At 48.3% G+C, this 16,814-nt stretch overlaps 1 pseudogene; it reads left to right on the top strand.

The window, feature by feature from the left end:
* Positions 1-11,801: 11,801 nt before the first annotated feature.
* LOC123490879 lies at positions 11,802-15,709 on the top strand (annotated as a pseudogene).
* Positions 15,710-16,814: the final 1,105 nt, after the last annotated feature.

Raw genomic sequence — 16,814 nt, 5'->3', positions numbered from 1 at the left:
AATTTCAGAAACTTCAACATCCCACGGAGCACCATTAAATCCATTACTAAAAAATTGAAGAATATGGCACCACAACACACCTGCCAAGAGAGGACCGCCACCAAAACTCATGGACCAGGCAAGGAGGGCATTAATCAGAGAGGCAACAAAGACACCAAAGATAACCCTGAAGGAGCTGCAAACCTCCACAGCCGGAGAGTGGAGTATCTGTCCATAGGACCACTTTAAGCCGTACACTCCACAGAGCTGGGCTTTCACGGAAGAGTGGCCAGAAAAAAGCCATTGCTTAAAGAAAAGAATAAGCAAACACGTTTGGTGTTCGCCAAAAGCCATGTGGGAGACTCCCCAAACATATGGAAGAAAGTACTCCTGTCAGATGAGACAAAATTGAGCTTTTGGCCATCAAGGAAAACCTTATGTCTGGCGCAAACCCAACACCTCTCATCACCCTGAGAACACCATCCCCACAGTGAAGCATGGGTGTTGCGCAGCATCATGCTGTGGGGATGTTTATCACTTCGGCAGTGACTGGGAAACTGGTCAGAATTGAAGGAATGATGGATGGCACTAAATACAGGGAAATTATTGAGGGAAACCTGTTTCATTCTTCCAGAGATTTGAGACTGGGACGGCGGTTCACCTTCCAGCAGGACAATGACCCTAAGCATACTGCTAAAGCAACACTGAGTGGTTTAAGGGGAAAACATTTAAATGTCTTGGAATGTCAATCCAATTGAGAATCTGTGGTATGACTTAAAGATTGCTGTACACCAGCAGAACCCATCCAACTTGAAGGAGCTGGAGCAGTTTTGCCTTGAAGAATGGGCAAAATCCCAGTGGCTAGACGTACCAAGCTTATAGAGACATACCCCAAGAGACTTGCAGCCGTAATTGCTGTAAAAGGTGCTATAAAGTATTGACTTTGCCCCCCAATAGTTATGCACGCTCAAGTTTTCAGTTTATTTGTCTTATTTCTTGTTTGTTTCACAATTTATTTTTATTTTTGCATCTACAAAGCGGTAGGCATGTTGTGTAAATCAAATGATACAACCCCCCAAAATCAATTTTAATTCCAGATTGTAAGGCAACAAAATAGGAAAATGCCAAGTGGGGTGAATACTTTCGCAAGCCACTGTAAGAATGCTGTTCATTGACTACAGCTCAGCATTCACACCATAGTACCCTCCAAGCTCATCATTAAGCTCAGGCCCTGGGTCTGAACACTGCCCTGTGCAACTGGGTCCTGGACTTCCTGACGGGCCACGCCCCCAGGTGGTGAGGTAGGAAACAACACTTCCACTTTGCTGATCCTCAACACTGGGGCCCCACAAGGGTGCGTGCTCAGCCCCCTCCCTGTACTCCCTGTTCACCCATGACTGTGTGGCCAAGCACGACTCAACTCAGTCATCAAGTTTGCAGACGACACACAGTAGTAGGCCTGATTACCAACAATGACGAGTCAGCCTACAGGGAGGAAGTGTGGGGTCTGGGAGTGTGGGTGCCAGGAAAATAACCTCTCACTCAACGTCAACAAAATAAAGAAGATGATTGGACTTCAGGAACAGCAGAGGGAGCACCCCCTATCCAAATCGACGGGACCGCAGTGGAGAAGGTGGAAATGTCATGAGCCCTCTCACTCCACCGGGTTACCACCTTAATTGGTTTCCACTATCTTCCACTCTGCTCACCTCCCTCTCTCTACACTCAGCCTAACTAGCTCCACCTGTCCCTGCTCTGCTCGGCTCTAATTACTCTTGCCAGCTGCGCCTGCATTACCCACTAACCTCTCCCAGTATTTAAGGCCCTGTCTTTCAGCTCTCCGGTGTCAGATCGCCTGCAAAGCTCACCCCGAACCTGTTTGCTCGCGCTTCTGGCTCACCCTGGTTTTGTGACCCCGGACCTGCCTGTTTTTTGATACTCTTCTGCTCAGGAGATCCAGACCTGCTTCTGCCATTACGACTCCTGACTACTCTTCAATCCCGGTAACTCGACCAGCCCTTCTTGCCTTGCTACTACGTATTTTGGATTTCCCTTGAACTGTACTGCTGCCTGGTTTCATTCCGCCCTGTTGTGTCTGTGTCTCCCCCCCAGGACTTCTGGACCACCCACCACCGGCTTCATAGGACGTCGCTGCCACTGGGGGGCACAGACCCAGCGCATTGGACGGGATCCCTGTTACCCTGGAGCCTTCATTCACTCCCTTCCCTTTTCCCTTAAGTTTAATAAACTTTCTGGTGTGACGCAATTGTGGTCCTCTGGTCGTCTGTCTGAATCGTGACAGTACGATCTGACCATTATGGACTCAGCGCACACTTTCCCCGACATGGAAACCGATGAGCATGAGCAGCAGTTCCAGCAGCAGCAACAACAACTCGCCATGATCATCAACTCCTCACCAACCTTACCCCAGCCAGTCTGCCCACCAGCCCAGCCCCCGAGTTACCTGCCCCGCATGCAGACCGCTGCTCCGAACCCAAGATTGGAAACCCCGCGGTTCAACGGCGATTCAACCCAGGTCCGGCCATTCCTGACGAGCTGCTGACTTCAGTTCTCCTTGCAGCCAAGGACCTTCACGGAGGGGGCTAAAGTTGGGTATGCCATCACTCACCTGACGGGCCGAGCTGACTCTGGGGAACAGCAGAGTTCGAACGTCAAACCCCCGCATGTGCAACCTTCGACCTGTTTGCTGAGGAGATGCTGAAGGTGTTTGACCTGGATTCACCCACCGCAGAGGCGTCTCGTGAACTGTTCAGTATTCGACAAGGCAGACGTACAGTCGCAGACCATTCCATCGACTTCCGAACCCTGGCTAGACGAAGTTCTTGGAACACACCATCGTTGGTGGACGCGTTTCTTCCATAGTTTGGGCTGACTATACTCAAGGACGAAGTTGGTCTCCTGAACTGCCTTCCACTCTTGATGAAGCATCGCACTGACTGTCAGGATCGACAGAAGGATACAGACCCGTCGCCGTGAGAGGGGGCGCCAAGGTCCACCTACTACCGATTCGAGAGACCGACTGGGCTCCTGTCATCTACTGCCACTCACCCAGGTCAGCTGATCAGTCCGAGCCTATGGAGATTGGGCGAGCCTCTCACTCCTGCAGAGCGCCAGCGCCGCTCACCTCAAACCTCTGCCTCTATTGTGGAGGTGATGGACATCGTGTGGTAACTGCCCTTTAAAGGGCCGAAGCTCACCGGGCGTAGGGGGAGTCCGGCTGAGTTCAATGACCATCCAGTCCTCCGACCGCCAAACCCCCTGCTGCAAGTTCACCTCCGCCTCTCTGACTCAACTCACACCCTGCTCTGGTGGATTCTGGCGCCGAAGCCAACATAATGGACATCAAGCTGGCACGCCAACTGGGACTGGAGAACCTCCGTTTGACACCTCCTATTCCTGCCCGGGCACTGGACGGACACTTACTCGGATCGGTCACTCATGTCACGGCCCCGGTCTCGATGGGTCTGTCCGGAAACCATCAAGAAACTATCCAGTTTCACCTGCTCCCCTCCAGGCCAACCCCTCATCCTGGGTTACCCATGGCTCCGCCGGCACAACCCTCAGCTCGACTGGGTGACCGGGGTGATCAGGAGTGGGGAGAGGACTGCCACCGAACCTGCCTGCTTGCTGCCGCACTACCCCCTCGGCCAGTACCTACTAACTCCGGCTCCTGACCTCTCCAATGTCCCAGAATGCTACCATGGTCTCAGAGAGGTGTTTAACAAAGCAAGAGCCACATCTCTGCCCCCTCACCGACCGTACGACTGTGCCATCGACCTCCTCCCTGGAACAGCTCCTCCAAGGGGGTCGTCTTTATTCGTTGTCTGCTCCTGAAAGAAAGTCCATGGAGGACTACATCAATGGCTCTCTGTCCGCAGGATTAATCCGTTCATCTTCATCTCCTGCTGGTGCTGGCTTCTTCTTTGTGGGGAAGAAGGACGGATCTCTTCGCCCCTGCATCGACTACAGGGGACTCACCGACATCACAGTGAAAACCGTTACCCTCTGCCTCTGCTCACCTCTGCTTTTGAGTTGCTCCAGGGAGCCACTGTTTTTACCAAGTTGGATCTCAGAAACGCTTACCACAGTGCGGATCCGGGGGAGGGAGATGAATGGAAAACCGCATTCAATACACCAACAGGCCACTACGAGTAATCTGGTTAGCCTTTGGCCTCACCAATGCTCCTGCTGTGTTCCAGGCTCTAGTGAATGATGTACTGCAAGGACATGTTAAACAAGTTTGTCTTCGCTTACCTGGATGACATCTTAATTTACTCCAGAAACCTGTCTGAACACACCCGCCATGTCCAGCAAGTCCTTCATCGTCTTCTGGAGAATTCCCTCTACGCCAAGGCAGAGAAATGTGAGTTTCACTGTCAAGACAGTGGCCTTCCTGGGGTACATAGTGGCAGAAGGAAGTATCCAAATGGATCCTGCCAAAGTATCAGCAGTCACTTCATGGCCAGTTCCGGGAGAACAGAAAGAAGCTGCAACAGTTTCTGGGGTTTGCTAACTTCTATAGGAGGTTTATCCGAACTACAGTACCGTTGCTGCCCCTCTCACTGCTCTAACCAGCACCAAGCAACCCCTTCACCTGGACCCCAGCAGCCGACAAAGCCTTCAGTACCCTCAAGGTGAGTTCACCTCCGCCTCCCATCCTCCAGATGCCTGATGTGGACCGGCAATTCATTGTGGAGGTGGACGCCGGATGTGGGAGTTGGTGCTGTGATTTCTCAGTGGGGCTGCGGAGGATAGGAAGCTCCATCCCTGTGCCTTTTTCTCACGTCGGTTGTCCCCCTCTGGAGTGCAATTACGACATAGGGAACCGTGAGCTGCTGGCTGTGAAGCTTGCCTTGGAGGAGTGGCGTCACTGGCTGGAGGGGGTCCACCATTCCATTTCTCGTTTGGACCGATCATAAGAACTTGGAGTACATCCGCACGGCCAAACGGTTGAACTCCAGGCAGTCCCGCTGGGCCCTGTTCTTCACCAGGTTTAATTTCACTCTGTCATACCGGCCTGGATCACGCAACACCAAGCCAGACGCCCTCTCCCCGTCAATTCCAGAAGGATGACACCCCTCCAAGGACCCTGTGCTCGATTCTGCAAGTCCTTCCATCGTGTGCAGCTCTGACCTGGGCTGTTGAGGAACAGGTGCTGGAGGCTCTCCGTAACCAGCCAGGTCCCAGCACTTGCCCAGCTGACCGCCTTTTTGTCCCCGAAGACCTGAGGTCCCAGGTCATTCAGTGGGGACATGACTCCGCCTAGCTTGTCACCCTGGCTCCACCCACTTACAACCTGCTCGCCCAGAGGTTCTGGTGGCCCTCTCTGAGGGAAGGATGTACGGGAATTCGTCAAGCCTGCCCCATCTGCAACCAACACAAGTCGTCCTGCCAGCCCCCCAGCCGGATTGCTGCAGCCCCTGCCTGTGCCCAGACGTCCCTGGTCTCACATCGCCCTTGACTTTGTCACGGGGCTGCCCCCTTCAAGTGGCATGACCGTCATTCTCACCATCGTTGACCGTTTCAGCAAGATGGCACACTTCATTCCCCTCCCCAAGCTCCCAACCGCCAAGGAGACCGCCCAGGTGGTCCTGGAACACGCCTTCCGGATCCACGACTGCCAAGGGATGTTGTTTCTGACCGTGGGTCCACAATTCTCCTCCCGCTTTTGGAAGGAGTTCTGTCACCTGCTGGGAGCCACAGTCAGTCTGACTTCCGGATTCCATCCCCAATCCAATGGGCAGTCAGAGCGGGCTAATCAGGAGCTCGAGAAGGCACTGCGATGCATGACTTCACGCAACCCCCACTCCTGGTCGCAGCAATTGACATGGGTGGAGTACGCACACAATTCTCTGACCTGCTCTGCCATCGGTATGTCCCCTTTCCAATGTGTTTATGGATACCAGCCTCCTCTATTTGCCAGCCAGGGAGGAGGAGGTTACTTGCCCATCTGCACTTGCTTTTGCCCGTCGATGTCGCCGCACCTGGTCACAAGCCCGAGCCACACTCCTCAGGTCCGCTGCCAGCTACACTACCGGGCCAACCGGTCGGAGAATTCCTGCTCCCACCTACCATGTTGGTCAAAGGGTGTGGTTGTCATCGAAGAACCTGCCACTCAGGGTGGAGTCGCAGAAGCTGGGCACCTCGGTTCATTGGCCCATTCCCTATCATAAGAGTGATTAGCCCAACTGCTGTCCGGCTCCAACTGCCTAATTCCCTGAGGGTGCACCCCACTTTCCATGTGTCTAAGATTAAGCCCATCCATGAGATCCGCTGGTCCCTGCTGCGCCTGGTCCTCCTCCTCCACGGCTCGCCGATGGTGGTCTGGTTTACACCGTCCCGCCGCCTGCTTCGGGTCCAGACGGAGGGGTAGGGGGTCTCCAGTACCTCATTGACTGGGAGGGCCAGGACCTGAGGAAAGGACCTGGGTGCCAGCTAGTCGGATTGTGGATAGGACTCTCATCACCGCTTTCCACCAACGGCATCCTGATCAACCTGCAATCGTAGGGGCCGCCCCAGAGGGGTCCCTAACTGTCCGCCCCCCGGTTTCCTGTCCTGTGCCTGATCCTGTCTCGACCTGTCCCATCTCCCCGACCACGGCCCTCCGGCTTCCTCCGAGGATGAGGACGTTCACTGGACCGTTCGGAGGAGTTCTAGCCTCCTCCGGCTCCCCTCTTCCGCCCGGCGTGGTGTTGCTCTTGGGACTTCTGGGGCCGCCCCTTTGGGGGGTTCTGTCATGAGCCCTCTCACTCCACCGGGTTACCACCTTAATTGGTTTCCACTATCTTCCACTCTGCTCACCTCCCTCTCTCTACTTCAGCCTAACTAGCTCCACCTGTCCCTGCTCTGCTCGGCTCTAATTACTCTGCAACAGCTGCGCTGCATTACCCACTAACCTCTCCCAGTATTTAAGGCCCTGTCTTTCAGCTCTCCGGTGTCAGATCGCTGCAAAGCTCACACCCGAACCTGTTTGCTCGCGCTTCTGGCTCACCCTGGTTTTGTGACCCCGGACCTGCCTGTTTTTTGATACTCTTCGCCTCAGGAGATCCAGACCTGCTTCTGCCATTACGACTCCTGACTACTCTTCAATCCCGGTAACTCTGACCAGCCTTCTGCCTTGCTACTACGTATTTTGGATTTCCCTTGAACTGTACTGCTGCCTGGTTTCATTCCGCCCTGTTGTGTCTGTGTCTCCCCCAGGACTTCTGGACCACCCACCACCGGCTTCATAGGACGCATCGCTGCCACTGGGGGGCACAGACCCAGCGCATTGGACGGATCCTGTTACCCCTGGAGCCTTCATGTTACTCCCCTACTTCCCTTTTCCCTTAAGTTTAATAAACTTTCTGGTGTGACCCAATTGTGGTCCTCTGGTCGTCTGTCTGAATCGTGACAGGAAAGCTTCAAGTTCCTCGGGCGTATACATCACTGACATACTGAAATGGTCCACCCACACAGACAGTGTGGTGAAGAAGGCTGAAGAAATTTGGCTTGGCACCTAAAACCCTCAGAAACGTTTACAGATGCACAATTGAGAGCATCCTGTCGGGCTGTATCACCACCTGGTACGGCAACTGCACCGCCCGCAACCGCAGGGCTCCCAGAGGGTGGTGCGGTCTGCAACGCATCACCGGGGCAAAGTACCAGCCCCCCCAGGACACCTACAGCACCCGATGTCACAGGAAGGCCAAAAAGATCATCAAGGACCATAACCACCCGAGCCACTGCCTGTTCACCCCGCTATCATCCAGAAGGCGAGGTCAGTTCAGGTGCATCAAAGCTGGGACCGAGAGACTGAAAAACAGCTTCTATCTCAAGGCCATCAGACTGTTAAATAGCCTTCACTAGCACATTAGAGGCTGCTGCCTATAGACATATATTAGAAATCACTGGCCACTTTAATAAGTGGAACACTAGTCACTTTAATAATGTTTACATATCTTGCATTACTCATCTCATATGCATATACTGTATTCTATACTATTCTACTGTATCTTAGTCTATGCCGCTCTGACATTGCTTGTCCATATATTTATTTATATATTCTTAATTCCGTTGCTTTACTTAGATTTGTGTGTATTGGGTATATGTTGTGAAATTGTTCGATATTACTCGTTAGATATTACTCGGAGCTAGAAACACAAGCATTTCGCTACACCCGCAATAACATCTGCTAAACAAGTGTATGTGACCAATAAAATTTGATTTTGATTTGATTTTAAATTGCACTCTATCCCCCTATAGTGCAGTATAGTGCAGTATATAGGGAATAAGGTACCATTTGGGACAGGGCCACTGACCTGTGCGTCCAGTCCAGTCCGTCTCTCCACAGCAGCCCAGCCAGGCAGTCACTTAGAAAGATCCTGTGAAAAGTAGAAGGGGGTCAAATATGTATACTGGCAGCACAGACAGGAAAGACTAATTATATATAAACTAATACACAGTCACTCATCTACATGATCGTTTATACAGTGAGGGAAAAAAGTATTTGATCCCCTACATTTTGTATGTTTGCCCACTGACAAAGAAATTATCAGTCTATAATTTTAATGGTAGGTTTATTTGAACAGTGAGAGACAGAATAACAACAAAATCCAGAAAAACGCATGTCAAAAATGTTATAATTGATTTGCATTTAATGAGGGAAATAAGTATTTGACCCTCTCAATCAGAAAGATTTCTGGCTCTCAGGCGTCTTTTATACAGGTAACGAGCTGAGATTAGGAGCACACTCTTAAAGGGAGTGCTCCTAATCTCAGCTTGTTACCTGTATAAAAGACACCTGTCCACAGAAGCAATCAATCAATCAGATTCCAAACTCTCCACCATGGCCAAGACCAAAGAGCTCTCCAAGGATGTCAGGGACATGATTGTAGACTCACACAAGGCTGAATGGGCTACAAGACCATCGCGAAGCAGCTTGGTGAGAAGGTGACAACAGTTGGGTGCGATTATTCGCAAATGGAAGAAACACAAAATAACTGTCAATCTCCCTCGGCCTGGGGCTCCATGCAAGATCTCACCTCGTGGAGTTGCAATGATCATGAGAACGGTGAGGAATCAGCCTGAACTACACGGGAGGATCTTGTCAATGATCTCAGGCAGCTGGGACCATAGTCACCAAGAAATCAATTGGTAACACACTACGCTGTGAAGGACTGAAATCCTGCAGCGCCCGCAAGGTCCCCCCTGCTCAAGAAAAGCACATATACAGGCCCGTCTGAAGTTTGCCAATGAACATCTGAATGATTCAGAGGAGAACTGGGTGAAAGTGTTGTGGTCAGATGAGACCAAAATGGAGCTATTTGGCATCAACTCAACTCGCCAGTGTTTGGAGGAGGAGGAATGCTGCCTATGACCCCACAACACCATCCCCACCGTCAAACATGGAGGTGTAAACATTATGCTTTGGGGGTGTTTATCTGCTAAGGGGACAGGACAACTTCACCGCATCAAAGGGACAATGGACGGGGCCATGTACTGTCAAATCTTGGGTGAGAACCTCCTTCCTCAGCCAGGGCATTGAAATGGGTCGTGGATGGGTATTCCAGCATGACAATGACCCAAAACACACAGCCAAGGCAACAAAGGAGTGGCACAAGAAGAAGCACATTAAGGTCCTGGAGTGGCCTAGCCAGTCTCCAGACATTAATCGCATAGAAAATCTGTGGAGGGAGCTGAAGGTTCGAGTTGCCAAATGTCAGCCTCGAAACCTTAATGACTTGGAGAAGATCTGCAAAGAGGAGTGGGACATCCTTCCTGAGATGTGTGCAAACCTGGTGGCCAACTACAAGAAACGTCTGACCTCTGTGATTGCCAACAAGGGTTTTGCCACCAAGTACTAAGTCATGTTTTGCAGAGGGGTCAAATACTTATTTCTCTCATTAAAAAATGCAAATCAATTTATAACATTTTGACATCGCGTTTTTCTGGATTTTTTTGTTGTTATTCTGTCTCTCACTGTTCAAATAAACCTACCATTAAAACTATAGACTGATCATTTCTTTGTCTATGGGCAAAGGTACAAATCAGCAGGGGATCAAATACTTTTTTCCCTCACTGTACCAGTATAACTGACACTGGTTGACTTCAACTCACTAAAGCACAATAGATATTACTTCTGCTTTTGTATTTCCTCTAGTACCCAACGCTGTATCGACCTGTATCTGTATCTGTACTTTATGTACTGTATCTGTATCTGTATCTGTACTGTATCTGTATCTGTATCTGTATCTGTATCTGTATCTGCATCTGCATCTGTTCTGCATCTGCATCTATTCTGCATCTGCATCTGCATCTGTACTGTATCTGACTGATCTGTATCTGTATCTGTATCTGTATCTGTATCTGTATCTGTACTGTATCTGTATCTGTATCTGTATCTGTATCTGTATCTGTATCTGTATCTGTATATGTACTGTATCTGTATCTGTATCTGTATCTGTATCTGTACTGTATCTGTACTGTATCTGTATCTGCATCTGCATCTGCATCTGCATCTGCATCTGCATCTGTATCTGTACTGTATCTGTATCTGTACTGTATCTGTACTGTATCTGTATCTGTATCTGTATCTGTATCTGTATCTGTATCTGTATCTGTACTGTATCTGTATCTGTACTGTATCTGTACTGTATCTGTATCTGTATCTGTATCTGTACTGTATCTGTATCTGCATCTGCATCTGCATCTGCATCTGTATCTGTATCTGTATCTGTATCTGTATCTGTATCTGTATCTGTATGTATCTGTACTGTATCTGTATCTGTATCTGTATCTGTATCTGTACTGATCTGTATCTGTATCTGTATCTGTATCTGTATCTGTATCTGCAGTGCAGCATCCTCCTATCCTCACGCCAGGCAATGCAGATGTATTTTGACGCAGAATGACACAGTAATAATCTCTCTGTCACCCTGCATTCATCTACACACCCCTCTGGTCTCTGTCTCTGTGGAGAGAAGAGAAGAGATGTTGTTTTCATATATCTGGTGCTGAAGCCTGGAGGCTGATTTAGTATGAATCTACTAAACTGACAGTAGAAAGATGGGGCATCCCAAATGACACCCTATTTCCTATATGGTGCACTCACTTTAGGACCAGGGTCTCTGCCAGGGGAACTCAAAGCCTGGACGTCCAGAAAAGGGGCCTAGAACTATTACTCGACTAGCGGAATGATAGGTTAGAAGGTTAAAAATAAGATAACAAGGAAATAATAGCTTTCAGACAACAAGGAAATAACAGCTTTGAGACAAGGAAATAACAGCTTTTGAGACAACAAAAAATAAACAGCTCTGAGACAACAAGGAAACAAAAGCTCCCCGAGACAACAAGGAAATAACAGCTTTGAAACAAGGAAATAACAGCTTTGAGACAACAAAGAAATAACAGCTCTGAGAGCAACAAGAAATAACAGCTTTGAGACAACAAGAAATAATAGCTTTGGCTTTGAGACAACAAAGAAATAACAGCTCTGAGACAACAAGAAATGACAGCTCTGAGACAACAAGGAAACAACAGCTCTGAGACAACAAGGAAATAACAGCTCTGAGAGAACAAGGAAATAACAGCTTTGGGATAACATGGAAATAGCAGCTCTGAGACAACATGGAAATAGCAGCTTTGAGACAGCAAGGAAATAACAGCTTAGGAGACTATGCTTAAGACCATGGCCTGTATCACTACATGTAATGGGGATAGAGGTCGATGCTTGATAGTAGACTGTAACTGTCAGTGACAACTCTTTCTCCATATCTCTCCATCTCTATCTCTTTCTCTCTCTCATCTCTCTCTCCATCCAGCTGAGATACAGCACTGTCTGGTGAGTGCAGGAGACGTGGGCTGCGGTGTGTTTGAATGTTTTGAGAACAACTCTGTGAGATCAGAGGCCTGCAGGAGATCTGTCTGACCTTCCTACACAACGCCGGGAAAGTTTGACTCCAGGTAAGGCACTCTGCATGTGTGTTTGTGTGTGTGTGTGTGTGTGTTTGTTTGTGTTTAAGTCTACATGTGTATGTGTGTATAGGTGGACTTATTGAGTGTGTTTGCATGCGTAGCCAACATGTGCATGCGGTATGTTTTTGCTACCCTAGTTCCCTTCCCTCTCCCACGGAGGTCAGGTCTCTGTGTGTCAGGGCAGAGGGCTCCAGGGCCAGGGAGCCAACTGGGCACCAGCCCAGCGCAGATCCCCTTTCAGACGGGTAGAACAGGCTCTGTCCCGGCCTCTCACTGGGCCATCAGACTGGGTCACAGAGAAATTAGTTCTAACCACCCTAGAACTAGAACACGTACAGTGGATTCGGAAAGTATTCGACCCCTTCATTTTTTTCCACATTTGGTTAAGGTACAGCCTTATTCTAAAATAAATAAAATAAAAACATTTCCTCATCAGTCTACACACATTACCCTATAATGACAAAGTGAAACAGGTTTTTAGATTTTTTTGCAAATTTATTAAAGATAAAAAACAGAAATATCTTCTATTTACATAAGTATTCAGACCCTCTGCTATGAGACTCAAAATTGAGCTCAGGTGCATCCTGTTTCCATTGATCATCCTTGAGATGTTTCTACAACTTGATTGGAGTCCACCTGTGTTCAATTCAATTGATTGGACATGATTTGGAAAGGCACACACCTGTCTACATAAGGGGCCCACAGTTGACAGTGCATGTCAGAACAAAAACCAAGCCATGAGGTCGGGAATTGTCCGTAGAGCTCCGAAGACAGTATTGTCGAGGCACAGATCTGGGGAAGGGTACAAAAACATTTCTGCAGCATTGAAGATCCCCAAGAACACAGTGATTCTTAAATGGAAGAAGTTTGGAACCACCAAAACTCTTCCTAGAGCTGCTAGCCCGGCCAAACTGAGCAATCGGGGAGAAGGGCCTTGGTCAGGAGGTGACCAAGAACCCAATGGTCACTCTGACAGAGCTCCAGAATTCCTCTGTGGAGATGGGAGAACCTTCCAGAAGGGACAACCATCTCTGCAGCACTCCACCAATCAGGCCTTATGCTAGAGTGGCCAGACGGAAGCCACTCCTCAGTAAAAGGCACATGACAGCCCGGGCGAGTTTGCCAAAAGGCACCTAAAGGACTCTCAGACAATGAGAAACAAGATTATCTGGTCTGATGAAACCAAGATTGAACTCCTTGGCCTGAATGCCAAGCGTCACATCTGGAGGAAACCTGGCACCATCCCTACAGCAAAGCATGGTTTGGGGATGTTTTTCAGCAGCAGGGACTGGGAGACTAGTCAGGATCGAGGGAAAGATGAACGGAGCAAAGTAAAGAGAGATCCTTGATGAATTTCGCTCCAGAGCGCTCAGGACCTCAGACTGGGGCGAAGGTTCACCTTCCAACAGGACAACGACCCTAAGCACACAGCCGAGACAACGCGAGGAGGCCGGGACAAGTGTGCTCTGCCAATCTTGGAGGGCCCAGCCAGAGCCCGGACTTGAACCTGATCGAACATCTCTGAGAGAGCTGAAAATTGCTGTGCAGCGACGCTCCCCATCCAACCTGACAGAGCTTGAGAGGATCTGCAGAGAAGAATGGAGAAACTCCCCAAATACAGGTGTGCCAAGCTTGTAAGCTCATACCCAAGAAGTTTCGAGGCTGTAATCACAAGCAAAGGTGCTTCAACAAAGTACTGAGTAAAGGGTCAAAAACGTATGTAAATGTAATATTTCCGTTATTTTTGTACACATTTGCAAAATCCTATAAACCAGTTTTTGTTTGTTATTATGGGGGTATTGTACGGATATTGTTGAGGGAAAACAATGTTTTAATCCATTTTAGAATAAGGCTCAGTAACTTAACAAAATGTGGAAAAAGCCAAGGGTTCTGAATACTTTCGAATGCACTCAGGTTTTTATGGTTCAGCATCAATCAACTTAATCCAATAATCCCCAGCTTCCAATTGGTCCATTCAACCTCTCTCCTCTCCCTTGCAACTATTCCCCAGGTTGTTGCTGTAATGATAATGTGTTCTCCAGTCAATTTACCTTGTAAAAAGAAAGGTAAAATACAATCATTAATGGTTTAGGGTTAGGGTTGAGGTTCTATGTGTGTGTGTGTGTTTAGGGTAAGACAGGGTTAGGTTCTATATGTCTGTGTGTGTGTTTAGGTAAAGGGTTAGGGTTGAGTGTTCTATGTGTCTGTGTGTGTTTAGGTATGGGTTAGGGTTATGGGGTTCTATATGTCTGTGTGTGTTTTTTAGGGTAAGGGGTTAAAGGGTTGAAGTGTTCTATATCTACTGTGTGTGTTAGGGTAAGGGTTAGGGGTTGGGAGTGTTCTATATGTCTGTGTGTGTTTAGGGTAAGGGTTAGGTTGAGGTTCTATATCTACTGTGTGTGTTTAGGGTAAGGGTTAGGGGTTAGATGAATGTTCTATCTACTGTGTGTGTGTTTAGGGTAAGGGGTTAGGGTTGAGTGTTCTATATCTGCACTAATGTGTTTTAGGTAAGGGGTTAGGGCTGAGTGTTCTATATGTCTGTGTGTGTTTAGGGTAAGGGTTAGGGTTGAGTGTTCTTATATCTACTGTGTGTGTTTAGGGTAAGGGTTAGGGCTAGTATTCTGTATCTACTGTGTGTGTTTAGGGTATAGGTTGAGTGTTCTATATGTCTGTGTAGTGTTTAGGGTAAGTGTTTGGGTTGAGTGTTCTATGGTGTCTGTGTGTGTTTAGGTGTGGGTTAGGGTTAGGGCTGAGTGTTCTGATATGTCTGTGTGTGTTTAGGGTAAGGGTTAGGGTTAGTGTTCTATGGTGTCTGTGTGTGTTTTAGGGTAAGGGTTAGGGTTGGAGTGTTCTATATCTACTGTGTGTGTTTAGGAAGTGGTTTAGGGCTGAGTGTTCTATATGTCTGTGTGTGTTTTAGGGTAAATCGTTCATCAAGGATGCTCTGAAGTGCATGGCCCATGGCCTGAGACACAAGTTCAGCTGCACTTCAGCAGGAAGTGCCTGGCCATTAGGGCGAGATGGTGTTCCAGCTGCAGAGAGAGTGCTACCTCAGACACAACCTGTGTTCTGCAGCCAAGGAGAAAGCGATTGCTGTCATGGTGAGATGATCCACTTAGGACCTCTTCCTAAAAAAGGGTGAGGATGGAGGCATTCATCAGTGTCTTGCTCTTAGCCTCTCTCCTTCTCTCCAGTATCATCCCTTCTTCTCCTTCCCTAAAGGGAGAGGAGGACCATGTCTCTCTTTCTCTGCCTTCCTCTACCTCTTCTGCACTCTTCTCTCTCTTCCCCCATTAACACTAGAAGGTAAACTACCCATATCGCTGTGGATGTCCAGCCCTATATTCATATAATAGTATAATAATCCCATGTTCTCTCTCCTCTCTGTCTCTCTCTGCCACTCTGCAGGTCCCATATGTGGAGCTGGTCAACATCCTACTGAGCTGGGAGGAGGTGAAGGAGGCCTTAACCAGGAGCGTCTGCTGTGTGAGAATCTGGGAGCTTTCTGTAACAGCCTGAGTGTCTGCTCTTCCTCAACTCCTCTCCTGCCAGGCCTCTGGCCTCGACCACTCGCCGCTACAGGTCCTCACCGAGCCAGACCACCCCAGATCCTCGCGACAGGGGACAAGGACAAGCCCAGTAAAGGTGGCTCAATGCCCACTTCGCAGCCGCAGCCAGGTCTCGCGATTGAGTCTCGAGGTTGGGGTGGTGGCGGAGCAGGAAGACTCCTGAGGCTACAGACATCCGGAGGTGAAAGACATTGGGACTCCACCACTCTTCCTGACCGTGGCCACCATCACATGCCTCTCACTCCTCCTTTACACACACAGATAGATACTTCGTACACGCAAAACACATACACCACACATATAAACAGACTTCGCTTTTTCTTTCTTGTTTCTCTGCTCCCTTCATCTCTTCCTTCTCTCTCTCTCTTCTCTAGTTATTCTAGCAGTCTCAGTACATTTGTAGGTATCGTAGAAGCTTATTCAGTTATCGAGATTGTAGTTCATCATGTTGTTTCGTTTAATATTGAATAATAATAAGTGAAGCATATCATGATTATTATTTTAAGTGTTAGGACTTTTGGCTCTAATATACGTAGCTTTCTCAAATCGCATCTACTGTAAGATTTGAATATATTTGTATTATTTATTTTATTCTTTATGCAATGTTTAAATATCCAAATGTACATAGAAACATATTTATCTATATTTATACAGTATGAACATAGAGTAAATATAGTCACTATATGCAGTGTACTGATGTCCTATAAGATTATAGTACATGGTGTGTCTTCTGTTGTATACCTCACCATACCCCATCACCACCTCTTCACTACTCATCTGTAGATATGTAACATACAGTATTGTTGTTTCAAAGTTGGAATGTGTTGTTAGATTATAATTTATTTGATGATAAACATAAATCTGTACAGGTTATAAGTTCAGTTTCCCATATGGCTTGTAGTAAGGAGGTTAAGCACATGGCAAAGTAAACAAACTACATTTCTAATGGCTAGCTTTCTGTCATAGGGATTTTGGCCATTAGGGCGTGTCTAGGACACAGCTGCCTGTCTGTAGCAGCACATTTCATAGGTGTCTCAAACAGTACCCTATTTCACAGAGTGCACTGCTTTTGACTAGGCCAAGGGCCACTGGGATGCAGACATAGCTAAGTTTGCCTTCAGAAAACCCTCTCTGATCTCAGCTAACTCCTATGCATCCAGGTGCTCAACATGTTGGTTCCATTTCTGTAGTGACTCCCTCTCTGTGAGGCTGAGGTTTACTAGAGTGCACTCGACTGGGGTGACACGTCGTACAGCAAGTAGCACTAGAAAGATCTAAAGGTGATTTTCT

The sequence above is a fragment of the Coregonus clupeaformis genome, unplaced genomic scaffold, assembly GCF_020615455.1.
Source record: "Coregonus clupeaformis isolate EN_2021a unplaced genomic scaffold, ASM2061545v1 scaf5311, whole genome shotgun sequence".
Lineage (NCBI taxonomy): Eukaryota > Metazoa > Chordata > Actinopteri > Salmoniformes > Salmonidae > Coregonus > Coregonus clupeaformis.
The sequence above is the reverse complement of the archived record's forward strand: the minus strand, read 5'-3'. Positions and strand labels throughout refer to the sequence as shown.